General features: G+C 38.1%; 1 protein-coding gene and 1 long non-coding RNA gene across 2 annotated transcripts in view; one reads left to right on the plus strand and one right to left on the minus strand.

The window, feature by feature from the left end:
• Positions 1-27,138, plus strand: part of LOC309607158 — a 681,872-nt gene that overhangs the window by 152,844 nt on the left and 501,890 nt on the right. The window lies entirely within an intron of this gene.
• The window catches only part of LRRN1 (leucine rich repeat neuronal 1), a 218,014-nt gene continuing 198,430 nt past the window's right edge, over positions 7,555-27,138 (minus strand). Inside the window, exon 7 of the transcript XR_014232284.1 lies at positions 7,555-11,341. The gene's annotated coding sequence lies outside the window, so the exon portion shown is untranslated. The remainder of the gene's footprint in view (positions 11,342-27,138) is intronic.

Raw genomic sequence — 27,138 nt, forward strand, 5'->3', positions numbered from 1 at the left:
TCAGGAACATTGTGTCCTGACTCACCTTTCTCCCCTCTGTGAGGATATGCCTGTGCTGGTGCTGAGTTTGGATTAAGAACCAGGAGGGCCTGTTGTTTGTTAACATTTCCTAAAAAGCAAGATCATAGCTTGTTAGTAGAAACTCTTCCGGAATGGTGATTATAAGCCCAAGTGTAAAAGGGTGGTGGTGTAGCAAGATTTCAGCTTCTGGGACTTCCCTGGTGGCGCAGTGGTTAAGAATCCGCCTGCCAATGCAGGGGATACGGGTTCGAGCCCTGGTCCAGGAAGATCCCACCTGCGGCGGAGCAAGTAAGCCCGTGTGCCACAACTACTGAGCCCGTGCTCTAGAGCCCACAAACCACAACTACTGAGCCTGTGCCCCACAACTACTGAAGCCTGTGCACCTAGAGCCCGTGCTCCACAGCAAGAGAAGCCACTGTGATGAGAAGCCCGTGCACTGCGACGAAGAGTAGCCCCCACTTGCTGCAACTAGAGAAAGCCCGCCAGCAGCAACGAAGACCCAATGCAGCCAAAAACTAAGTAAATGAATGAATAAAAATTTTAAAAAAATATGTATATATATTAAAAACAAAAACAACAAAACGATTTCAGCTTCTTTCTCAAATATGGCTGTATCCTACCAGAAGGGAGAGTGTCAGTGGCAGCTACACAACCTGTGGGGAACCAAACAACAAGGAAAAAGCTACGCAAGAATAAGCTGCATGTGCTCCTGCTCTGTGCGTCCACTTCTGTTAGGTTCTGTGTTTAGCCATTAGGGAAATACATTGAAAACTGTGTGTGTGTGTGTGTGTGTGTGTGTGTGTGTGTGTGCATGTGCATATACATGTCGTCTTCCTGCAGCTCCAGAGCCTGACCTTCAGTGCTGCAGACAATAAGAACACAAGGCTGTGAAAGCACTGAGGAAGATGAATCTACTTTGTGTGGCTTCACAGAAAATGTGACATTTCAGCAAGGTCTTGAAAATTAGTATGAGTTTTCCAGTTGAAGAAGTTGAGGAGGAAATGCCAGACAGTGGGAACAGAATGTGATGAAAGTAATGAAAGAGCCTGAGGCATTCAGGGACCAATAAGGAGTCCAGTGTGTTTGTGCAGCAGAGGTTGTATGTATATTAAGGCAACATTGACTGGAATGTGGGTTGTAGTCAGATTGTGAAGGACTCTGATGCCAGGAAAAGAAAATTGTACTGATAATGAGTCATTGAAAGGTTTTAGGCAGGGGTAGGATGTGGTCAGATTTGGTTTTTAGGAATATAAGAGGCAGTAATGCAGAGGATCAGTTAGCATGGGAAGAGAATGACATTTGAAGAGAAAAATTAGGCCTAAGATAAGGCAGTGGCAGTTTGGATGAGGAGGGAAGGCTGAATGTGAAAGGTCTTTCTGATCTGAAGGTTGAGGAAGGAATTGAGAATGCCCATAGTTTCTAACTTGGTCAGATCATTAAGCTGGATGGAAAATGTAGCAGAGTGGATATGGGTTTTGGAGGTGGGGGGAAAAATGGGAAAATAATGAGGTCAGTTTTGCCCATGTTAAGTTTGAGGTGTTTTTAAGGACATCAAGTGAAGATATAAACAGCTGGAAATATAGTTCATGAGATACAGATTTTGGAGTCATTGGCCTATAAATTGGTAATTGAAACTTGACAGTAAGGTCATCCAGCATGAGTACATGGATTAAGAGTAGGATAACTAAAGACGGAACCCTAAGAGACAACAAAGTTTAATGTAATGTAGAAGAAAAATCATGAATGGTGATGTTGACCTAAAAGCAGGAGAACTAGGTGAGACTGCCCTCCCAGAAATTAAGAGAAGATTGTGGAGTGGTCAAATGCAAATGTTGTATACTTCTCCAATAGTATGAGTATTGAAAATAGCTCATTAGATTTGGCATTTAGGAGATCAGTGTTGACTTAGTACATGTGGTTACTATGGAGTGTTAAGGAATAAATTAGAAATGACAATGTAGGATATAGTACGTGTAAATAATATTTTAAAATTAATTTTTGTTTTTATCAAGGTGATACATGTGCATATTAAGAAAATTCAGAAGCTACTAAAAGGCTACTAGGAAGATTTTCTTATCTTTTCTCTTTTATTTCCATTAAAAAAAATCTTTTATGTTCTATTTTCTGGAAATTTCCTTGATTAAATCATGAAACTCTTCTATTGCATTTTAAATGTAGACAAATGATTATGCTTTAAATCATCAGAGCTCTTCTTTGTTCTTTGATGGTTTCTTTTTCACAATACCCTGTTCTTGTTTCATGTATATACTATCTTCTTTTATCTTTCTGAGGAAGGAGAGACAGAACTAGAAGTAATGGTGCTGAGAACTCCAAAGAATTCAAAGTAGAACATTTCTATGTGTTGTTGGGAGAGGAGGGTCCTATTCACTCATGCAAATGGAATTCTCATGGGCCCATCCCACCAGGCAGATTTGTCCTGACATGGTTGAATATTAAGGGTAGACACAGCTTAGGTTCAAGCCAAGAATCCTGCTACAAAGACATATATGCAGGCTCTGTTTTGTATGCTGAACAAAATTCAGACCCATACCAAACTATTGGAGGTAATCATGTCTACTTTGGCCCAGTGGGATGATTAGAAAATCATAGCTATTGTCAGATCCTAATTTGAATATCAGTTAGAACCAAGTAGCTCATTGGAGTGAGATCCAAGAACCTTATGACTTAATATATATATTTCTATTTCAAGCAGAGCAGAAAACCAAAGTGAAGATCAGGGCAGAGATTCATGTTTAAGTTGTATTTTTTGAGTTCTAACTACATGCTCCAAATTTTCATACACATTTTCTCATAGAATTTTCACAGTAACATCATGAGTAGGTATTGCTGTCTCATTCTTGATAAAGAAATTGAAACTCAGAGAGGTAGTGAATCTTACCCAATTAAGAGAGACTAATGGGATAACCAAGGCCTTCTGACTCCAAGTCCAAAATTTTATCCACTAAACCACCTATTTGTTCCCAAAGCAAATAAGGAAGAAAACCAAGAAAGTAAGTTGCAGAGAAGAGGAAGAGGCTGCCCACAACTCCTTGATCACCTATTTGTAATTTCTTGAGTATTAATTAGCATGTATCAGAATTTTAATTTCTCCCTAGGAATAATTTGTTATTTGGTCCCATGCAATCTTTTCCTTTACATTTATTTTACTCTTTAACCATTTCCATGTTTGAAAGTTGGGAAAGGGTGGATCATGGCTCTGATAACCTTTGTTTTAGTTATCTTGCCACAGGTAGGGTTTGACTTTTCCATTATTATACGGTAAGAAATATAAGTTTATTGTGGAAAAACTAGAAAGTATAAATAAAAATTTAAAAATTAAAAAAAATCCGGGCTTCCCTGGTGGCGCAGTGGTTGAGAATCTGCCCGCTAATGCAGGGGACACGGGTTCGAGCCCTGGTCTGGGAGGATCCCACATGCCACGGAGCAACTGGGCCCGTGAGCCACAACTGCTGAGCCTGCGCGTCTAGAGCCTGTGTTCCGCAACAAGAGAGGCCGCGATAGTGAGAGGCCCGTGCACCGCGACGAAGAGTGGCCCCCGCTTGCCGCAACTAGAGAAAGCCCTCGCACAGAAACGAAGACCCAACACAGCCAAAAAAATAAATAAATTAATAAAAAAAAAATCCATAATTCCTCTACCTAGAGAAAGTCACAATTTCCACACTCTCTTTATTCATGGATATATATATATATATTTTTAAAGACACCAATTGTACTTGAACATTTGTTATTTTTTTTTAATTTTTTAAAATTTATTTATTTATTTTTGGCTGTGTTGGGTCTTCGTTTCTGTGCGAGGGCTTCCTCTAGTTGCGGCAAGCGGGGGCCACTCTTCGTCGCGGTGCACGGGCCTCTCACTATCGCGGCCTCTCTTGTTGCGGAACACAGGCTCTAGACGCGCAGGCTCAGCAGTTGTGGCTCATGGGCCCAGTTGCTCCGTGGCATGTGGGATCCTCCCAGAGCAGGGCTCGAACCCGTGTCCCCTGCATTAGCGGGCAGATTCTCAACCACTGCGCCACCAGGGAAGCCCCAGGGATATTTTTAAATGGAGGCGTGTTATGTATAGTTCCATAAATTATTGTGAACATCTAATGTCAGTAAATGTAAATCTATACAGTTGCTTTCAATGATTTAAGAGTTTTTCATTATATGATTATAAGTAAAGCTTTGTTTTTGTTCACCCAGCATTCATTAACTGTTCACAAGCTTTGTTGTATACAGAATTCCAAATAGATTTCTTTTGTCTTTTGCAATCCCATGTCCCTGAACTTATTCACCTTCTAGGTGCTGGCAGAGTTGGACTTATGATTTTATAACTGCCAGTTTCACTAGGCATTGAATTGACTTGATAGAAATTGCTGGAATTGTTCAGTGAGAAGAAGTAAATTGTTGTGTAGTACTTTTTTTCAGCATGATACCCTAAGTGAAGACACCAGATAAGAAGTGATTAAAGTACAGACCACAGAGGCTCTGAGTGAAAAGCAAGGGCCACTGCTTTATTGCTTTTCATATAAAAAAGGGAATAAAAAGGAAAAAATTTCGGGGACAAAGTGTAAATGAATTTGACTTGCTGACCCTTGAGAAATTTGGGATTTGAGCACTGAATCTTAAACACCTTCAGAGAATCACTGAGTTAAAAATTTAATAGATCAAAATGGAATATGAGAAGATAAAACCAGAAGGTTTCTCATACCTCCATGTAGCAATTGATATATCTTTTGAAAATTTCAGGTCATGGGAAAACTTTCCAGGAAACCAACTACATGTGTTAGTTGTTGAAAATTGCTTATTTTGAGCAAAGGGGAAAGCCAGATCCAGGAGAATAATAATGAGTGTTTCTCTGTTTCTAGGAAGACGTCTAGGAGATGTAGGTGATGTGGACCCTGATGTTGGGAAGTCAAGTGATGTAGCAAATCACTTTGTGATGTAAACAAATTAAATTATCAACCAGGAGATCTAGTTCATCCCTATTCTACATTAACTTTTTGTGTTACTGTGTACAGGTCACTTAACGTTTTTGTATCTCAGTATGTTCATCTATAGATTTGGGGATGGTTTTAACTCTGGTCTGATCCACCTTGTAGACATTGTGGGAATCAAATGACAGAATGATATAATGAGTTTGAAGACACTTTGAAAAGAACCAAACTCTCCAGCTTAGGGGTTCATGAAAAATAATAATAACTTTCATTTACTTCTGTTTAATCAAGTGCCTGGTTTTCTTGTTCCCAGAATACAATTCTTAAACATCAGAACTGTTTCCCTCATTAGAGATCCTCAGTAGAAGACCTACGAGTTCAAATAGTTAATCCTCCCAGAGTTAAGCATTATTTGTTTAGAAGATAGATTTTTTCAGTTGTGTATTTTAAAATATAATTTCATGTCTAGAAAATCTTCATCAAGGTATGTAGTCTAAAACATAAGATCATTTCTTTAAAAAATTAGACTCAAACATGGAGAGAATGTGGTTAGCTAAAACAAAACCCAGCAAGGACACAAATTAAAAATCTGCTCATCTAGTCCAAGAACTAGATTATTTTTCCCCACAAAAAAGACTATGTATTTAAAATAAGTGGAAAGAATTTTAAAGAGGCAATGAAGGCAGTACAGTAAGGACTCTGAAATCATGGGAACACTTACACTTTACCTTTGATAAAACTGGGCTTTTTAAGTATCTTTCCTTAATTGGGGAAATTACACCCAGAATTTAGAGGTACTTTCATTATATGGGAGTCTAGACTTGTTTTCCCTTTCTTTTGTCCTAGGAGTTTGTACTGTAGATCACACAGGGCTGTGATAGAGAACATAAAAGCTTCGATTCTGCCGTTGAGAGTTCTGCATGGCACCTGACTCACCCAAAAGACTTAATGTCCCTCCCCATTGTGAGTAATTTTCTCCCTATTCGTTGGTAGTATCTGTACTAGATCAAAAAGTTCAGTGGTATAATGGGAAAGCTTGATTTTGATTTTAGGCTTTTGGTCCCTCAATTTAACTGTGGAACATTTCCCAGCCCCCACCTAAGAAATTTGCTTATAAAATTTCCACCAAGAATCAACAGAAGTTGAATCTGGGGAAAGTTCATTTAGCACCTTTTGATAGTAGCTTTCAGAGAAGGAATAACTTTCAATCTGTTTGCTATATAGGACATTTTATAAATGTCTATATTCCAAACGTCTAAAGGAAATTTAGAGAAGGCATATATACTTTGTCCATTACTTCACCTTTTTGGGGAGGCATTTGAATCTGTAGGATAACTTTGAGTGGTTTGTTCTCATTCTCCTACCCAGAGTCAAGGTCGTGATGACCTTTTTCCTGACTCTGATCTGTGAGTGGTGGTGGATCTAAATTGTCCCACATAAACAGAGACTGAGGTTTTTTTTTTTTTTTTACATCTTTCAAACAAAGCATTCTCTTTTATTGACCATCTCTTTTAGCATTATTAATTTAAAAATCCTCTTGTTAGTTAGCTTTACCAAACATGTCTTTTCAATCAGTGATGAGAACCAGAAGGAAATAAATGGGTGTGGAGTGAGAAGACCCCATGCTGCCACAAGCATTAGAAATTATAACCTTTTATGCAGATTGGCACTCAATTAATATTTGATTGATTGACAAGCAAGATCAATTTAGATTCTGTTGGCTAGCAGGCAGTATAATAGCCTTGAAAATTACTTGGGTGCATTGGTGAACACCTAGAGCTTTTAATGTATGAAAGCACAGATTGTTCTCACTTTATTGGGTCATAGAGTGAAGTGGGTAATAAGAAATCTGGAGTTCACTGTTCTGCTTTCACTACACTAGCTGTAGTTTCTACTTATGCTAATTACAGCCGTTTCACCTCCTGTCCCCCTCTCCCTTTCCTTTGCCCATCTAGCCCCTGAGTTTAGCCTCTTCTTACCCAAAGTAACTACAGACTCATTAAGGTAGCTTTATGAAGTAGTTTAACTTGATACAAGTCTCATTAATCTTTATGTTGGTCACTTAAGGTATTTCTCTATAAAGCACAGATAATTTTAAGCAAAATCAAGAAGGAAAATTGTAAATTGAAAAGAGGTACTAGAAGGTGCTGAAGACAAACAAGTCAGCACTTTCTAATGACCCTTTGACAACTTCTTCTCACCTTTTTAGTAACCATTAGCAGTTTCATCTATTCTTGAAACATGCTAGCTCTTTTACTGGAAGGTACCAAGTACACTAAAGCTAAGGAGTAAATGAACAGCAGAGAGTTTAATCTGTTTATCCCTCCCATCGTGTGTGTGTGCATAGTCGAATGTTTGAACAGAAAGATGTTCTTGGTTCTAGAAACCAGGCACTTGGTCCATCCACCATGCACATTTTATGTACCTGGTGTTTCAGGCACATTTTATGTACCTAATGTTCTACTTCCATTTGTAAGTTTCCTTAGTAGATTGGTTTCTTGCTTGCTTGGTGTGTATTTTGATTTGTTTTATTTACTTGAATTCTTGATAGAGTCTAAGGCAAGTTTGAACTATAGTTAATTGTAGCATAACTCTGTTTGTCTCAAGTTAGAAATGAAAAGTAAAATGAGAGTAATAATAACATACATCTCCCTAGGAGAGCTACTGTTTTCTTTTTTGCTCATGTCTTTCCTGTTATTTACCAACATACAGTCATATTTTCTACAATTGCCACTCTAACATCTGTACCACTTTGGAACCTGCTTTTCCCTTAACATTATTATAATTCTCCAGGATTTCTTGCAAGTAAATTTTAAGGAATGAATGTACCTAGGCCAGTACATTTCAAAATTTTTTGACCATGCCCCAGTCTAAGAAATATATTTTACATTGTATTTTGCAAGCATACATAGATGTACATATGCACATGTACACATACATATGTACATAGAAATAAAGGTTTCAGGAGATAGTACTTGCCCTCACAAAGGGTGATGCAATCTGATATTTTCCATTCCATTTCACTGTATTTTCTTTTTTATCCATTTCATTAAAAAAACAACTGCTGGCTTTGACCAAGTAAAATATTTTTATCACTCCCCGTAGATTGATATACTACCATTTACTCTCCTATTGTTGGGCATATGGATTATCTCTAGAAGTTTTTTCCTCTTCTTTCCTGACCTTCCTTTCTTTTCCTTTCCTTTTCTTTTTGTTATCACAGAACATATTATACCAAATGGCTCATGTATTTAGTAGTTTTCTTTTGTTGAATTATTCCCCAAAATGGAATTACTAGCACAAAGATTAAAAAAAGTATGGTCTTTATATTTGCACTTTAATAGAGAATAATTTCTTAATGCCAGGCAGTTCTGATAGGTGATTAGGAGACAGGTGGGACAGAGAGGTCTTTATTTACAGACATCCATTAAGCACCTATTAAGACCTAGGCACCATAGTGTTGTGGGGAAAGGATCAGAGTCAGAAGCCCTGAATCTCTCAACTTTGTCATTTGCCAGTTTTGTCAGTTCTCTGATCTTCAGTGATAGCGACCTTGGGCTGTCGTGTGGAGTAAACAAGATAATACATCACTGCAAAATGTCATTGTTTCATTATTACTGCCCATATTTCTATGGCTAACTCTGTATAGCTCTCATAAGGAAAACTTTATTCTGCATTTAATCAATTGGGGCATCAGCAGTTTCTTAATTGTTGCCCTCGATAGAAACTGGGTGGTCTCCTACAGAGAGGGGCAGAAAATCTGGCAAATAGTAGTCCCTGGACGGCTTATTCCTTGTCTACAGAGTGAGGGTCACCTCAAGTCAGATTTTAGTGACACCAGAGGCACTAGCTTCTGCTTCTTGTCCCTGAAGCTCCTTTTATCTCCATTGGGGTTTGATCTGAAGAGCTAACAGAAGGATGAAATTGAAAAGATAACAGAACAGAAAACAAAAGGGACCCCACAAATCTCCCTACAGTAATTTTGTCCTTCCTTTCTGACAAAAGGGTTGGAGGGACATGTGAATTTTTTTAATTACATTTTGCCTTTGTTCTAAAATCATCATGGAAAAATACAGTTTTATTTATCTGATGGTGTAGCTTTATTGTTAAGATTCTAATAGACACGGCCCATGTTTACTTAGGGTGAATCATAATTTATTTCACCTTCTGGAGGGCTTCTGACACAAGTTTGACATCTGCAGTTAATTGAAGAATAGATCTTTTTGCCTCAAATCAGGGAACCCTCATTGGGAGGACAAATTAATTTTACAAGTTCAAGTAGAGTCAATTCCTGATTTCTCCTGGGGTTGACTAGTTTGTAAATTATCCAACTTGTACTTTTCCCACCTCCTGCAAGTTACTTGTTATTTATTTGTTAGTGACTTTACTCTTTATTTGCACTGAAAAACCGATTTTAAAAAAGGATGCACTTAAGACAGTTGGAATTTTCTATTTTTTAGATTATTCTCATAAAAAATGTAGTTGGAGGGCAGTTTTAGGGCATCAAGATACTGTGTTATGGTACTGTACTGATAGATTACATGTGTATTTGTTCAAAGCCATAGAATGTACAACACCAACAGTGAGCCATAATGTAAATTACGGACTTTGGGTGATTGTGCTGTGTCAGTGTAGGTTCATCACTTGTAACAAATATACCACTCTGGTGGGGGATGTTGATAATGCGGGAGCCTGCGCATGTGTGGATGGGGGGGTATGAGAGAAATCTCTGTATCTTCCTCTCAACTTTGCTGTGAATATAAAACTGTTCTTTAAAAAAGTCTTTAAAAAAATGTAGCTGTAGTAGAGATTGAAACTATTACCTAAAATGAGGCATCTGTGAATTTCCGTCATCCCCTGAAGTGTAGGTGTGAAGATTAAATGAGATAACGATTGCAAGATACCTGATTTAGGGCCTGGTGAACAGTGCTATTTTCATCTCGTAGTTGAAAAAAATAGAAATCTAGCTGCTGCAAACAGAAATATCTTTATCTTCATTTCTTCTTTCTTATTTTGTTTATGACTACTGTTAAAATTTAATTTTGGCAACCAGGAGCACAGCACTTCAAAGTCAAGGTATCTAAACTCAGTTTTCTTTGGGTCCAGCCATGCCACAAGAGCCCTAGAGGTAGTTCCTAAGGAGATTTATAAAGGAGATTCACTGAAGCATTGTGGGTTGTCGTGAAAAGTCTGTCAATAGAGGAAGAGATAAAGAAAATGTGACGTATTCATATGATGGATTATTGCATAACTGTTAAATGACAGATCTATATATGTCAATATAGATAGATCTCCAAAACATAATTTTGAATGAAAATCTCAAGTTACCAAATTATGGAAATAGTAAACGTAACACATAAAATTTTATAATTGTATCATTATAAATAATAATAATAGTATGTAAAGTATAAAAATAGTTTCTAAGGGTATATATTAAATTTATGATAGAGAATTCTCTGGGAGAGGGGGCTAGCAGGACAAAACTGGAGTGTGGAATGGAGAGTACTTCAATTTATCTGTCTTGTTTAATTTCTTTTTAACAAAAAAGGACTTGTATTGCCTCAAACAGATATTCAAATGAAGAGACAGATAATCACGGTAACATATAAACTCCTAAATGTTTATTAGTGTCCTCATTTCTCTCATTATTGTTTTCTAGATTACCTGGGCTCAGAAATCTAAGAATAAATTCTATTTTTCTGTTTTATTATCTGCATCAGTGTTTCATCCATGTGTGTTACTTCTTTTAGAAAGTATCTCAGAATTGGACATTTTTTTATGTTTTTAATATCACTGTTTTAATTCACAAAGTTATCACCTATATCATTCCGGCTCCCTGCAGGAAACAGATGGCACACTTAAATGTTGTGATTGAGGCAAGTTTAATAAAGGGATACTTCATAAATGTATGAGCATAAAAAAAGCAACAAGTGTGGGTGTAGACTGGTAACACGAAAATCATACATCACACCACCTGTAGACCTGAAAGGTTAAGAGGAAAAAAAACTATTAAAATAAGAGAGAGAGAGAGAGAGTGTGTGAGAGCGAGAATGGGGGTGGGAGAGCACGAGAGAGAGAGAGAGAGAGAGAGAGAGAGAGAGAGAGAGAATTACCAGGAGTCTTCTCCCTTTAGTAGAGGTCACAACCAACCTGAGGGGGTACATCAGTAAGGCATCTGGGGAATACAGGCCCTGACTTTTCTCTTTTCTGGTTCTCTGTCCATGCGTTTCTCTGGATAACCTCAGTGGGAAGCCACAGAGCAGGTGCCTTGCTTCAGGTCCTCCAGGTCAGCAGCTGGGGTGCAGAGCAGGGTGGAGGAGAGTAGGGAGTGGATCTGGAAGGCTACATGGGAATTTCCAGCATGCCATCTCATCTTCTCATGTCTGGAATTTTGAAAACACAGATGTAGGATGTATAGACAAAAACTAATTAAACAAGGTAAACTTTGCTGTCAGGTAAACTCTGTGTTATCACTAAAACGAAAAATGTGTGAGGGAATTGAAGGCTCTGTTTCTGCTTTTCCAGGTTTACTAAGCACCACATGTTGATTCTTACATTAGCGGCTTTCTAACTGTGTGATCTTGAGCAAGATGCTTAGCCTCTCTGTTTCAGCTTTCTTATCTGTAGAGTGGATATAATCATAGTGGTTTTCCTACAGATTAGGTTAAATAATTTATGTTCAGCTCCTAGCACAGGGCCTGGTACATAATAAATGTACGCATTAAATATTAGGGTTTATCCTCTATTGTTATGAAAACTATTCTCCAAGCCCACAAAAGTCAAGCTGCAATCACTGTGTTAGTCAGATCAGAAGTCACTAATTACTAACGGCCAATACAAGAAGTGAGGTTGAGTATCAAGGAACATTCTAGGACTGGCCATCCTCTTTCATTTTTGCTTATCCAATTCTCCACTTCAAGTTCTAGCCAAAAAAGCACCTTTTTATAAAGCGTTGTCTGAGTTCTGCACCCCACAGACTATCATCTTTCAATGTATAGCATTCTTCTTAGAAGCCAAATACTATATTGTGTGGTTATAAACCACCTAATACAGGCTTCCTGTTGTACAAAAATATGTATTTCTATCTACCCAGCTAGATCAGAAGCTTTTTGAAGATAGACATAATTGTTTAAAAAAAATTCTTAGAAGTATTTATTAATCTATCCATCTTTCCTTCCTTTCCCTCCCTCCCTCCTTCTCTTCCTTTCTTCTTTCTCTCCTTCCCCACTCCTTTCTTCATCCTATCAATTAAGCTGTATTAATTTATTAAGGACCTAACAGGTACTATGCTATTGCTGCGGGGATGCACATGGAAGGAAAAGACACAGACTCTACCTTTATAGAGCTTAAGATACAGTTGAGGAGATAGGACACATGAATATATTAACTACAGTCATAATTATTCCATGTACAATACTATACAATGTAGAAAATAGTAAGCACTTTTAGAAAATTACAGTTGAAGTCTCTGGATATTTAAACTACAGAAAGATAAGCTTTGAAGAATAGGGAAGACCTCAGCAAGAAAAGAGTTGATGAAGGGCCAGAAATTAAGATAAGAGGAGGGACTTCCCTGGTGGCGCAGTGGTTAAGAATCCGCCTGCCAATGCAGGGGACATGGGCTCTAGCCCTGGTCTGGGAAGATCCCTCATGCCGCTGAGCAACTAAGCCCGAGTGCCACAACTACTGAGCCTGTGCTCTAGAGCCCGCGAGTCACAACTACTGAGCCCGCCTGCCACAATTACTGAGGACCGTGCACCTAGAGCCCATGCTCCGCAACAGGAGAAGTCACTGCAATGAGAAGCCCACACACTGCAACGAAGAGTAGCCCCCGCTCGCCGAAACTAGAGAAAGCCTACACGCAGCGACGAAGACCCAACACAGCCAAGAATAAATAAATTTATGTATATAAAAAAAAAAAGGATAAGAGGATACCCTCACTGCTGGCGAAGAAGGGAATGAGCCATAACGGCAAATGAAGGCTGGACTGTACCATTACTGCTGTGGGGTTTCCGGGATATTTGCTACAGTAACGTTAGCCTGGAGAAGCTTGTATTCCAGCTCAGGGCTTGGGCACTGACCTGTTTACCGGAACTTTCCAGATGAACATCTTCTAGTATTAAGATGTTTCCAACCATGATTACTGATGTTTCTGACAAACTCCTGATTTTTCACAATCAAGTTTGGAGTGATGAGTTGGTACCAGTGGATGTCTTTGTATGGATTTAATGATGTTAAGGAGCATAGCCCAGATATTATTATGTGCAAGTATCACATTTTAAGTAAAACTCACATTCTCTGCCTCTTTCTGAAAAAAAATCTATATCAGAGTCTATGGAGCTCAAAGAACAGGAGGGGGTCACATGGCTGTGTGATGCAAATTAATTATATAATAATTACAGCTGGAAAATAATTAACCAGATCTGTGCTATCAAATGAAAACAGAGAACAGGCGAGGAAACACAGATAACTGACTTGCTAGATAAACATCCTGAGACCTTCTCCAATTATAGCATATAATATGCAACATAAAATATGTATGCAACTATGGAGAAAGAGAAGGTGCTTCGTGCTGTTGCCCATCTTTTATTAAGCAATTTGTTAGGTAATGCCTATTAATGATATTAATAGCTGACATTTCTGGAGTATTTAATATGTGTTGGCCACTGTTAGCCAACACACACAATAGCACTGTGTACACATATAATAGTATTTAATTGATTATTGAGACAATGCAACTTTAGGTTGAAGTTGGTTGAGAAATGAGGGGGAAGTGAAAACAACATGAGCAACTCTTTAGAGAAATTTGGCTGTGAAACGAAGATGAAAAAGGAGTAGAAGGAGGAAGTTGTAGGCGAAATTGTATAAGATATTCTTTCTTCCACTTTTCACCTGGGCAAACAGGTGCACAGAGTATATATGACCCAACCAATATTTAACAGAGTCAGTAAAGGAATTTCAAATGCTTGTACTGGCTTCTAGGGCAGTAGATTATCTTTTGCCAGCTGACAACACCATTCCCTCAAATCAGGAAAGCATGGAAACTGCAGAATCCATGTTGGACTTCTGAGTGAGGTTTTTCCTAGGAGCCCTGAATCAGAGTGAGGTTAGGGAGAAGTCGTCTTCATTCTTATTTTTATGTTTTATAGTCACTGGAAGAATGTTCTAACCTTAGTAGGCCCTCAGTAAATAACAACAGTAACAAAAACATTTATAGGTCACTTACCCTGTCAAGTCCTAATCTGAAGCTTTATACACATCATATCATCTTATTTCATCTTCACAACAATGCTATGAAGTATATGATGTTATTATCTCCATTTTAAAGATAAAGATATTTAAGCCCAGAGAAGTAAATTTCTGTAAGAATATATTTCTACTAAAATTGAGTTTAGTCTTTGGGTCCAAAGTCCAGATTATTAACCACCACTACTTCTTATAGTATCTTGCTGGGGGAGGGAGTGGAGAAGTATATGGTAAGGGGGTGGTTTAAAGTCCACAACTATCTGCTTTTATCCAGCTCCTAATTTGGAAGCAAAGTAGTTTCTCCTCAAGTTACTATTAACTGGACACTATATTGGGGCAGATTCTGATCTATTTTTATGCCATCTCATGACTCACAGGGAATAGGCTTGCTTAGGTTTTTGCTAAAGACTCCAGTGGCGAAAGTCTGTTTTTCTGTCACCAGTGGGTTAAAAAAATCCATTTTCTGAAGATCTAGTACATCAGATGTGAAGTGAATGCTACAAATCTGCTTAATGAGTCTTGAATGTGAACAGTGTATTGGCATATTTAAGACAAATTGCAATTGTCAGAAATTCTTTTGTGGCTTCCTCTTGAGGCCTGTGAGTGGAGGCAAGTTAACTCTATGGTTCTCTGGCAGTTTTAATTTTTACAATTTTTTCTCTTTTGGTTTGAAACCATGAAGAATGAATTAGCTGCAGGATGCTTTTTGGTGGATGGAGGAAATATTCTGAAGGCCTCAAAATGAAATACTGTACAAACATTTAGCTAATATGATCATGCAATGGTCAGGGAAAAAAGGTACTGTGCATAAAAATATGGAGATATTTATTACAGAAAAAATAGTGTACATTTAGAGTCCCAGAAAACTTTCAGAGGAAACAACTTCCTTTGCTTTTGAGAGCCATTAATCATTGCCACACAAAGGATATTTCTAGTATTGGAGATAGAAGAATACAAGAGAAATACATCTAAGCATTCTTTTTGAAATGAAATAGAGAATTAAACAAAGAAATAGATTTTCAGGCTCTGCTGCATTTTAATATATAATGATGTGTGTCCATATATGTTCATACCCTTGAAATGTATATGTATGTTGGTGCTTAATCTACCTTATTAGAGACATCAACTACTTAGAAGCAAGTGTGCTTCTAGAAGGAACATAATTATTTTGCTCCTCTGAAGAGATGTCTTCAAGAATGGCCTCAGTAAGTGAAATACCTCAACACCTGCAATGAGCAGTACTGCTGTGGGACCCTCAGTTTTCATATGAGGCTCTCCCACTGAGCTCTTCTGATGTTCACTTCGTTGTGAAGTTTAGCATTAAAGATGAAAGTGGTGTGAAGCAATTTTGGAGAAAGGAAGCTTTGAAATCTCAACCCCGGGGGGAAGATAAATTATTCTTCTAGGTACTTTGGCAGAGGCACTGTTTTGAAAGGCAAGAGGCCAGAGAAGGCCTGAAAAATCATGGCCATTGTTTCTGACAGCTTTTGGGGTGTTGATCAGATTAAGCAAGACCAGGAGGCTGCATTTTCAGTGAGCCCTGAGAAGCCGTGGGAGCCTATCTCTGGGTGTGCCACACCAGCCCCTGGCTGTTGTCAGTCTGATGGATCGCTGGAGCTAAAGCTTTAGGTGCAGGGACAGCTGGGGGTAGCAAAGGGTGGCACTCCTGAGAGAACTCTGGTTAATCTAGGTACTCAGAGGTTTTGGACGCCGCAGGGTAAATGTGGTATGTTTTCCTGGAGGGTCAGTTTTACTAGAAGATTAGAGGTGCAAATCATCTTTTTGATATTAAAGGGAACAACACAGATGTATTGTGAATCGGAAGGCAAAAATTGCATAAATTTTAAAGATAGAACTAGAGATTGTAAGGAAATAATAAGCTTGTAGTAGGTTAGATTCTGATCGCCTCCTTTCCACCCGATCCCAGTGAGTATATGAAAACTCTATTCTACCTTTAAGGGCCCCTGTGTTAGGCATCTTTGAGCAATTAAATACAATTGAACCCAGAAAGGATAAAAGAGTTTCTGTTGCTTAAACTGAAAGTTTTAAATTGAAATTTGTGGTTGAAAATTGTCAGTCTACAGGCTGATTCTGACAGGTCAAATTTAATCAACAGACAAGTTTTGTTTGATCCATGCAGTGTTAATTTTTTCAATTAGTTGCTAGAATTTGTAAAACAAAGTCCTCATAATAGTCCAGTTTCTCTTAAAAAAAAGGAAAGTTTGGCAACACCCAGCATGGTCTCTTGCATGGCAGTACTCAACTAGAGCTAAATAGTGTTGCTGCCTTCAAAACAGTATGCTTCCAGCCCACCGCACTTACCACCCAGCCCAGTTCTCTCACTGCTATCTGCCCGATCTCTATAGACATTTCCATTTGTGACCCATTCTTCAGCCATGATACCCCTGGGGTTTTTCTCGTGGCCTTATCTTTATAGGATTCATCTTTTCATTTTGGTCTTGTGCCCTGCTGTAGACCATGGTTATCATGGTAATCTATAAAGTTTTCTTTGCATTCTGAGAACTAATCCTTACTGAGGTGTAGATATTAAGTGTGCACAGACAAGCTGCTGTGTGTTATGGCAGTATGAAGACTGAGCCTGTAAGCTGGTGTTTGCTACTTTGAAAGGGACCTACAAAAACTGTCCATGCCCACATTTCACCCATTTTTGACTAGGTGAATATAACTCTTTATGTTATCATTTATTTTAAAACTTAGTGTGAAAGAGACATGTGTCAATTTTGGTATAGAGGAGAAAGTGTAGAGAACTTGGTTGCTTGTCAGCTATAGTGTTGAAGAAAGACCATTAGATAGGGAATTAAGGTCCTTGGGTTATAATCCTAACTCTTCACTTACTGTTCATTCTCAGGTGTGAGGACTAAGTTGGTGATGCTTGGCTTCCTCGTCTTATGTGGATTATATCACCTGCCTGTTCTATCTCACAAACTCCCTGAGAATCTCAACTATAATAATACAAAGAAACCAGCTTAGAAAACCATAGAAAACTTTTCAGATTTAGGCATCACGTTCGTATGAAATCCTAAAATGGTGGGTTATGTCTAGGTAATTCTCTTTGACCAATATAATCCCCACGACAGTTAATTATATTTCCTGATGGTGATGTAGTTTCCGTTTTTAAAGACTGAAGAGAGAATTCAGTTACAACAAGATGTATCTTTATTGGCCAAGTAGGGCCTTAAAATGATAAAAGAGTGTCTTGCTATCCCTTTCTCAATGAATACCAGAGTTATTTACCACTAGCTCCAAACAAGAAATAATAAAGTTATATAAAAATGTGTTGGATTTTTATAGGCTTGGAGGTCACTGGGATCCAGCTTTATATTCATTATTTGCTAACACCATTTTTCTTTCATGCACTGTGAATTTGTGAGGGTCTTTTTCCTTTCAGGCAATCAGAAATATGAATTTGTTTTATATTGATCTGCTTATGGTAGCTGGTGTAACAGCATCTTGTAGTAGACATGCTGCAGGTCATATCTTCTTTTACCTTTTATAAAAATTTTAGTGTTTCTCGTCGGTGGGAAAAAACATCAGTGTTTCTCCTTGAACAATTCTGAACAAGTCTTTTGATGTTTTCTGGTTTAGCTCTTAAATCTTGTGTGGTGTGGATTACAAAGAAAAGAGACATTAGGGATTCTTTCATCAATCTCATTCTTCAGAGATTTCAAAAGAACTTTGAAAGGCACTAGATTTTCTGCAGCTAAGGAGGCTTCTGGCATGTACATTCATAGAGATGGCTTGCACAATAATCCTTTTTAACAAGAAAGCAGAACACCATTTGTTCTGTTACTCATGGTTGGCATTTTAAAAGCCATTTTAATCTTGAAACCTAGAGTCCAAGACCTATGGATACACTATATCCTGTACAAAATTGTTTCTTTTTAAATTCAATAATTATGTCTTTGAAAAAGCCAAGAAATTGTTAAGAGATTTGTATTTTATATAGATTTGTCCTGTATAAGTACTTTCAAATTGCATTGTAGGTGACACAGAATTAGCCTAGACTCTCTTATTGAGAAATACATTATTTATGATCAGTACCGCACTCAATGTTTATTTTCCTGTTTCAACATTGCTGCTATTTGGTCATATGGTCCTGTGTTTCTTTTCTTTTTTTTTAAACATCTTTATTGGAGTATAATTGCTTTACATTGTTGTATTAGTTTCTGCTGTGTAACAAAGTGAATCAGCTATACGTATACATATATCCCCATATCCTCTCCCTCTTGCGTCTCCCTCCCACCCTCCCTATCCCACCCCTCTAGGTGGTCACAAAGCACTGAGCTGATCTCCCTGTGCTATGTGACTGCTTCCCACTAGCTATTTTACATTTGGTAGTATATATATGTCCATGCCACTCTCTCACTTCATCCTAGCTTACCCTTCCCCCTCCCCGTGTCCTCAAGTCCATTCTCTATGTCTGCGTCTTTATTCCTGTCCTGCCCCTAGGTTCTTCAGAACCTTTTTTTTTTTTTTTTTAGATTCCATATATATGTGTTAGCATACAGTATTTGTTTTTCTTTTTCTGACTTACTTCACTCTGTATGACAGACTCTAACTCCATCCACCTCATTACAAATACCTCCATTTCATTTCTTTTTATGGCTGAGTAATATTCCATTGTATATATGTGCCACATCTTCTTTATCCATTCATCTGTTGATGGACACTTAGGTTGCTTCCATGTCTTGGCTATTGTAAATAGTGCTGCAGTGAACATTGTGGTACATGCTTCTTTTTGTATTATGGTTTTCTCAGGGTATATGCCCAGTAGTGGGATTGCTAGGTCATATGGTAGCTCTATTTTTAGTTTTTAAGCAACCTCCATACTGTTCTCCATAGTGGCTGTATCAATTTACATTCCCACCAACAGTGCAAGAGGGTTCCCTTTTCTCCACACCCCCTCCAGCATTTATTGTTTGTAGATTTTTTGATGATGGCCATTCTGACTGGTGTGAGGTGATACCTCATTGTAGTTTTGATTTGCATTTTTCTAATGATTAGTGATATTGAGCATCCTTTCATGTGTTTATTGGCATCTGTATATCTTCTTTGGAGAAATGTCTATTTAGGTCTTCTGACCATTTTTGGATTGGGTTGTTTGTTTTTTGATATTGAGCTGCATGAGCTGTTTGTATATTTTGGAGATTAATCCTTTGTCCATTGCTTCGTTTGCAAATGTTTTCTCCCATTCTGCAGTCTGTTTTTTCTTCTTGTTTATGGTTTCCTTTGCAGTGGAAAAACTTTTAAGTTTCATTAGATCCTGTTTGTTTATTTTTGTTTTTATTTCCATTTCTCTAGGAGGTGGGTCAAAAAGAATCTTGCTGTGATTTATGTCATAGAGTGTTCTGCCTATGTTTTCCTCTAAGAGTTTTATAGTGTCTGGCCTTACATTTAGGTCTTTAATCCATTTTGAGTTTATTTTTGTGTATGGTGTTAGGGAGTGTTCTAATTTCATTCTTTTACATGTAGCTGTCCAGTTTTCCCAGCACCACTTATTGAAGAGACTGTCTTTTCTCCATTGTATATTCTTGCCTCCTTTATCAAAGATAAGGTGACCATATGTGTGTGGGTTTATCTCTGGGCTTTCTATCCTGTTCCATTGATTTATATTTCTATTTTTGTGCCAGTACCATACTGACTTGATTACTGTAGCTTTGTAATATAGTCTGAAGTCCGGGAGCCTGATTCCTCCAGCTCCGTTCTTCTTTCTCAAGATTGCTGTGACTATTCGGGGTCTTTTGTGTTTCCATACAAATTGTGAAAGTTTTTGTTCTAGTTCTGTGAAAAATGCCATTGGTAGTTCATTAAGAATTGCATTGAATCTGTAGATTGCTTTGGGTAGTATAGTCATTTTCACAATGTTGATTCTTCCAATCCAAGAACGTGGTATATCTCTCCATCTGTTTGTATCATCTTTAATTTCTTTCATCACTGTCTTATAGTTTTCTGCATACAGGTCTTTTGTCTCCTTAGGTAGGTTTATTCCTAGGTATTTTATTCTTTTTCTTGCAGTGGTAAATGGGAGTGTTTCCTTAATTTCTCTTCCAGGTTTTTCATCATTAGTGTATAGGAATGCAAGAGACTTCTGTGCATTAATTTTGTATCCTGCTACTTTACCAAATTCACTGATTAGCTCTAGTAGTTTTCTGGTAGCATCTTTAGGATTCTGTATGTATAGTATCATGTCATCTGCAAACAGTGACAGTTTTACGTCTTCTTTCTGATTTGGATTCCTTTTATTTCCTTTATGTCTCTGATCACTGTGGCTAAAACTTCCAAAACTATGTTGAATAACAGTGGTGAGAGTGGGCAACCTTGTCTTGTTCCTGATCTTAGTGGAAATGGTTTCAGTTTTCCACCATTGAAAATGATGTTGGCTGTGCCTTTGTCATATATGGCCTTTATTATGTTGAGGTAAGTTCCCTCTATGCCTACTTTCTGGAGAGTTTTTATCATAAATGGCGGTTGAATTTTGTCAGAAGCTCTTTCTGCATCTCTTGAGATGATCATTTGGTTTTTGTTCTTCAGTTTAATATGATGTATCACATTGATTGATTTGCGTATATTGAAGAATCCTTGCATTCCTGGGATAAACCCCACTTGATCATGGTGTATGCTCCTTTTAGTGTGCTCCTGGATTCTGTTTGCTAGTATTTTGTTGACGATTTTCGCATCTATGTTCATCAGTGATATTGGCTTGTAGTTTTCTTTTTTTGTGACATCTTTGTCTGGTTTTGGTGTCAGGGTGATAGTGGACTCGTAGAATGAGTTTGGGGGTGTTCTTTCCTCTGCTATATTTTGGAAGATTTTGCGAAGGATAGGTGTTACCTCTTCTCTAAATGTTTGATAGAATTCACCTGTGAACCCATCTGGTCCTGGGCTTTCATTTGTTGGAAGATTCTTAATCACAGTTCCAACTTCAGTGCTTGTGATTGATCTGTTTATATTTTCTATTTCTTCCTGGTTCAGGCTTGGAAGGTTATACCTTTCTAAGAATTTGTCCATTTCTTCCAGGTTGTCCATTATATTGGCATAGAGTTGCTTGTAGTAGTCTCTTAGGATGCTTTGTATTTCTGCGGTGTCTGTTGTAACTTCTCCTTTTTCATTTCTAATTTTATTGATTTGAGTCCTCTCCTTCTTTTTCTTGATGAGTCTGGCTAATGGTTTATCAATTTTGTTTATATTCTCAAAGAACCAGCTTTTAGTTTTATTGATCTTTGCTGTTGTTTTCTTTGTTTGTTTCACTTATTTCTGATCTGATGTTTATGATTTCTTTCCTTCTGCTAACTTTGGGTTTTGTTTGTTCTTTCTCTAGTTCCTTTAAGTGAAAGGTTAGATTGTTTACTTGAGATTTTTCTTGTTTCTTGAGGGAGGCTTGTATAGCTATAAACTTCCCTCTTAGAACTGCTTTTGCTGCATCCCATAGCTTTTGGATCGTCGTGTTTTCATTGTCATTTGTCTCTAGGTATTTTTTGATTTCCTCTTTGATTTCTTCAGTGATCTCTTCGTTATTTAGTAACATATTGTTTAGCCTCCATGTGTTTGTGTTTTTTACGTTTTTTTCCCTGTAATTCATTTCTAATCTCATAGCGTTGTGGTCAGAAAAGATGCTTGATATGATTTCAATTTTCTTAAATTTACTGAGGCTTGATTTGTGACCCAAGATGTGATCTATCCTGGAGAATGTTCCATGTGCACTTGAGAAGAAAGTGTAATCTGCTCCTTTTGGATGGAATGTCCTATAAATATCAATTAAATCTATCTGGTCTATTGTGTCATTTAAAGCTTCTGTTTCCTTATTTACTTTCATTTTGGATGATCTGTCCATTGGTGTAAGTGAGGTGTTAAAGTCCCCCACTATTACTGTGTTACTGTCGATTTCCTCTTTTATAGCTGTTAGCAGTTGCCTTATGTATTGAGGTGCTCCTATGTTGGGTGCATATATATTTAGAATTGTTATATCTTCTTCTTGGATTGATCCCTTGATCATTATGTAGTGTCCTTCTTTGTCTCTTGTAACATTCTTGATTTTAAAGTCTATTTTATCTGATATGAGTATAGCTACTCCCGCTTTCTTTTGATTTCTATTTGCATGGAATATCTTTTTCCATCCCCTCACTTTCAGTCTGTATGTGTCCCTAGGTCTGAAGTGAGTCTCTTGTAGACAGCATATATATGGGTCTTGTTTTTGTATCCATTCAGCAAGCCTGTGTCTTTTGGTTGGAGCATTTAATCCATTCACGTTTAAGGTAATGATTGATATGTACATTCCTATTAGCATTTTCTTAATTGTTATGGGTTTGTTTTTGTAGGTCCTTTTCTTCTCTTGTGTTTCCCACTTAGAGAAGTTCCTTTAGCATTTGTTGTAGAGCTGGTTTGGTGGTGCTGAATTCTCTTAGCTTTTGCTTGTCTGTAAAGCTTTTGATTTCTCCATCAAATCTAAATGAGATCCTTGCCGGGTAGAGTAATCTTGGTTGTAGGTTCTTCCCTTTCATCACTTTAAGTATATCATGCCACTCCCTTCTGGCTTGTAGAGTTTCTGCTGAGAAATCAGCTGTTAACCTTATCAGAGTTCCCTTGTATGTTATTTGTCGTTCTTCCGTTGTTGCTTTCAATAATTTTTCTTTGTCTTTAATTTTTGCCAATTTGATTACTATGTGTCTCGACGTGTTTCTCCTTGGGTTTATCCCGTATGGGACTCACTGTGCTTCCTGGACTTGGGTGGCTATTTCCTTTCCCATGTTAGGGAAGTTTTCGACTATAATCTCTTCAAATATTTTCTCTGGTCCTTTCTCTCTCTCTTCTCCTTCTGGGACCCCTATAATGTGAATGTTGTTGCGTTTAATGTTGTCCCAGAGGTCTCTTAGGCTGTCTTCATTTCTTTTCATTCTTATTTCTTTAGTCTGTTCTGCAGCAGTGAATTCCACCATTCTGTCTTCCAGGTCACTTGTCCGTTCTTCTGCCTCAGTTATTCTGCTGTTGATTCCTTCTAGTGTAGTTTTCATTTCAGTTATTGTATTGTTCATCTCTGTTTGTTTGTTCTTTAATTCTTCTAGATCTTTTAAAACATTTCTTGCATCTTCTCGATCTTTGCCTCTATTCTTTTTCCGAGGTCCTGGATCATCTTCACTATCATTATTCTGAATTCTTTTTTTGGAATGTTACCTATCTCCGCTTCATTTAGTTGTTTTTCTGGGGTTTTATCTTGTTCCTTCATCTGGTACATAGCCCTCTGCCTTTTCATCTTGTCTGTCTTTCTGTGAATGTGGTTTTTGTTCCACAGGCTGCAGGATTGTAGTTCTTCTTGCTTCTGCTGTCTGCCCTCTGGTGGATGAGGCTATCTAAGAGGCTTGATGGGAGGGACTGGTGATGGGTAGAGCTGACTGTTGCTCTGGTGGGCAGAGCTCAGTAAAACTTTAATCCACTTGACTGTTGATGGGTGGGGCTGGGTTCCCTCCCTGTTGGTTGTTTGGCCTGAGGCAACCCATCACTGGAGCCTACCTGGGCTCTTTGGTGGGGCTAATGACAGACTCTGGGAGGGCTCACGCCAAGGAGTACTTCCCAGAGCTTCTGCTGCCAGTGTCCTTGTCCCCACGGTGAGCCACAGCCTGCCCCTCCCCCGCCCACCTCTGCAGGAGACCCTCCAACACTAGGAGGTAGGTCTGGTTCGGTCTCCCCTCGGGTCACTGCTCCTTCCCCTGGGTCCTGATGCACACCCTACTTTGTGTATACCCTCCAAGAGTGGAGTCTCTGTTTCCCCTAGTCCCATCAAAGTCCTGCAATCAATTCCCACTAGGCTTCAAAGTCTGATTCTCTATGAATTCCTCCTCCCGTTGCCGGACCTCCAGGTTGGGAAGCCTGACGTGGGGCTCAGAACCTTCACTCCAGTGGGTGGACTTCTGTGGTATATGTGTTCTCCAGTCTTTGAGTCACCCACCCAGCAGTTATGGGATTTGATTTTGCTGTGATTGCGCCCTTCCTACCGTCTCATTGTGGCTTCTCCTTTGTCTTTGGATGTGGGGTATGTTTTTTGGTGAGTTCCAGTGTCTTCCTGTCAATGATTGTCCAGCAGCTAGTTGTGATTCTGGTGTTCTCGCAAGAGGGAGTGAGAGCACGTCCTTCTACTCCGCCATCTTGGTTCCTCCTCAGTCACCCTGTGTTTGAAGAACTTACTTTGTCTTCAAAGCCTAGCTCACATCCTAACCTCTCCATAATGACTTTTCTGGTTTCTTCAATTGAAGGTAATTTTTCACTACACTGAAATCCCTCTTTTATTAAGTGTATCATTTTCTAAAGAATTTGAAAAAGAAAAGGTACATGTATATGTATAACTAAATCACTTTGCTGTATACCTGAAACTAATACAGCATTGTAAATCAATTATACTCCCCCCCCACCAAAAAAAAAAAACTAGAAAAAAAAAAGGTATTATTTTCTACCTTGTCTTAATGGCTACTAAGGTACATTTCATATCTCCCCTATCTATATTTATACCATCTTTCTATCTCCAGTACAGATTCATATTACTCTGTCTTAATAAGTATTAATACATAGTTTTGAATGAGTGAGTAACAGAATGGATGAATAAATGAGGTTAACACCAAAAGTCTGATAGCCTTCTCTACCGTTATCTTTTCTTCTCTTAAAATAAATGGTCTACAGTCAGTGTATTTTACCATCACACATCCCTCATAAATTTTATTTCTTCCAGGCAATTTTGACTCTCCCTCTTATTTATTTGCTGTATCCAGATTTATTTAGGCATAACTTGGATTTGTTTCCTTCATTCCCACTGTCAAAATCCAGGTCCAGGGCCTTATTATATTATTCTTGGATGTATGCTGCAGCTTGCTAGCTAGTTATCTTGTTTTGAATTTCTTTTTAATTCCTATTTTGGACGTACATCAGCCTAATCTACCTAAAATAGAATTTCAGTATTTCTCCCCTATTTTAGAACTAAGAATCCTTTCCAACAGCCCATAGACTAAAATTCGTACTCAAACTGGCATTTAAAGCCCTTCAATAACTGGGTATAATTTACGGATTCAACCTTGCCTTTGGAATTTTTGACTCCTCTTTTTAGAATTCTTAGTCCTCATCATCTGATTCCTTTGCCTAAAAAAAAAGTTCAAATCTGGTTTTCTTTCAGTTTTCCAGCCTTGCTCCTTGCTGTTTTCTCCTCCATACCCTGAACTCTATCCACCACTAAACTGTTTGCAATTCTCAGATCACTTAAACATCCATGCCTTTGCAAGTTATATTTATTCTATCTAGAGAAACTTCTCTCTCTTATGACTTATATATTCCTACTCATTCTGTTAGAATTATCATAATCATTACCCTCTTTGTAGTGTTTTTTTCCTCATCCTTCTCTGCTCCCCAACCATTGTTAGGCATTCATTTTCTGTGCTTCTATTTTCATAGCTGTAGCACAATATGTATCACAGTGAATTATTGACTAGTCTCTTTCATTTTCAGATTGAGAGTTTTTTGAGGTCAAGGGCATAGTTTCACTTTATTTGTATCTCTTGGGCCTAAGGGTGATTAGTACACAATAAGTTATCAGCAAATATTAATGTACAGTGCTATCAATATGGCTAACATTTATTGCATACTTGCTTTGTGCTGGGTATTACTTTGTGTGATTTCATGTAATTTAATCCTCATAACAGCCTTCTGAGGTAGTCCTTCTTAATATCATTATTTTACACATGAGGAAATTTAGAGGCTCAGGGAGGTTAAGTAACTTACCTAAAGACAAAAAACTACATGACAGAACAAGGATCAGAAACCAGGCTACCAAATTGCAAAGCTCATACTTTTAAGCATTGCACATATTTATTCATTTCTATCTCTAAACATTGGCATGTTTGTGGTAGAACTTCCTCCCTAATTTTTTCTTTTTTATCAAATTTAAGGCACAGGTCAAAATCTAATTCCTACTCATTCCTTCCATGACTGTATCAGTCTTACCTTCTTGCATTTACTTATTTGGCCATATGTTGCACAAAGTTCAGTACTTTAACATGAATGGCTTGACATGTATTAATTTAAAAATCCATTTCTTGATTCTTTCTGGACTTGGATTGTGATCTTTATTTAAATGACACTCTACCCCCAGCCCCATGTAACACACAGTTATCACAGTTATGGATACTTAATAGCACTTAGCTAAAAATTCTTGGTTTAATACCACATGTAGTTGGGATTTTTTTGGTTTTTTTTCCTTTTGTGAGTCTCTCTAAGTTGGAGGTAGGTTAGGAATCTGACAGGGTTAACTACTTTGAAGACTCATCCTTGTCAAATTCTCTTTACTAAGGAAAGGGTTACCTATTTTCAACAATGAGGAAACAGAAAGAAAAATAGGCCTGGCACATCAAAACAGTGATCCCCCCAAATGCATACACTCTCTGTTCTTGAAAGAGTCCTTTGAAGTCATATAATTCACCTCCCTCTGAAAACAGAAGGGGAACTGAGGGAGACCCTATGTTGCTACCTGCCATGCTCATAATCCCCTGGCCTGTACAGCAGAGCCTGGCCAGTGAACTTGGATCTCCTGGTTATTTCAGGTCCTATGCTCTGCTATGAAAAGAGGCATCTGTGAGTGAACATGTAAAGGGTCAAATGCAAATACTTTGCACTTAAGAGTGTTCCAGAATGGAACCCTAGCCCTGTGTGGAATTGTTTTTTAGATGCCACAGGGTTTCAAAGGAGACTATGACAGCGAGCTATGGGTCAGGACAAGCAGCCAAACAGCCCTAAGAGGGGATTAAGAATTGATTGTTGATAGTTTGTCTCTACCACATGTCAGGCCAAGTGGCTGCAGCTGGCCAGGGTGCCAGGGAGGATTTTCCAGTCTCTTCCTTTACTCTATGCTGATTTGGCCTTTTGGGAGAAGGGGTGATCATTG

Source organism: Balaenoptera borealis (genome assembly GCF_965194805.1).
Source record: "Balaenoptera borealis genome assembly, chromosome: 12".
In the NCBI taxonomy this organism is placed as follows: Eukaryota; Metazoa; Chordata; class Mammalia; order Artiodactyla; family Balaenopteridae; genus Balaenoptera; species Balaenoptera borealis.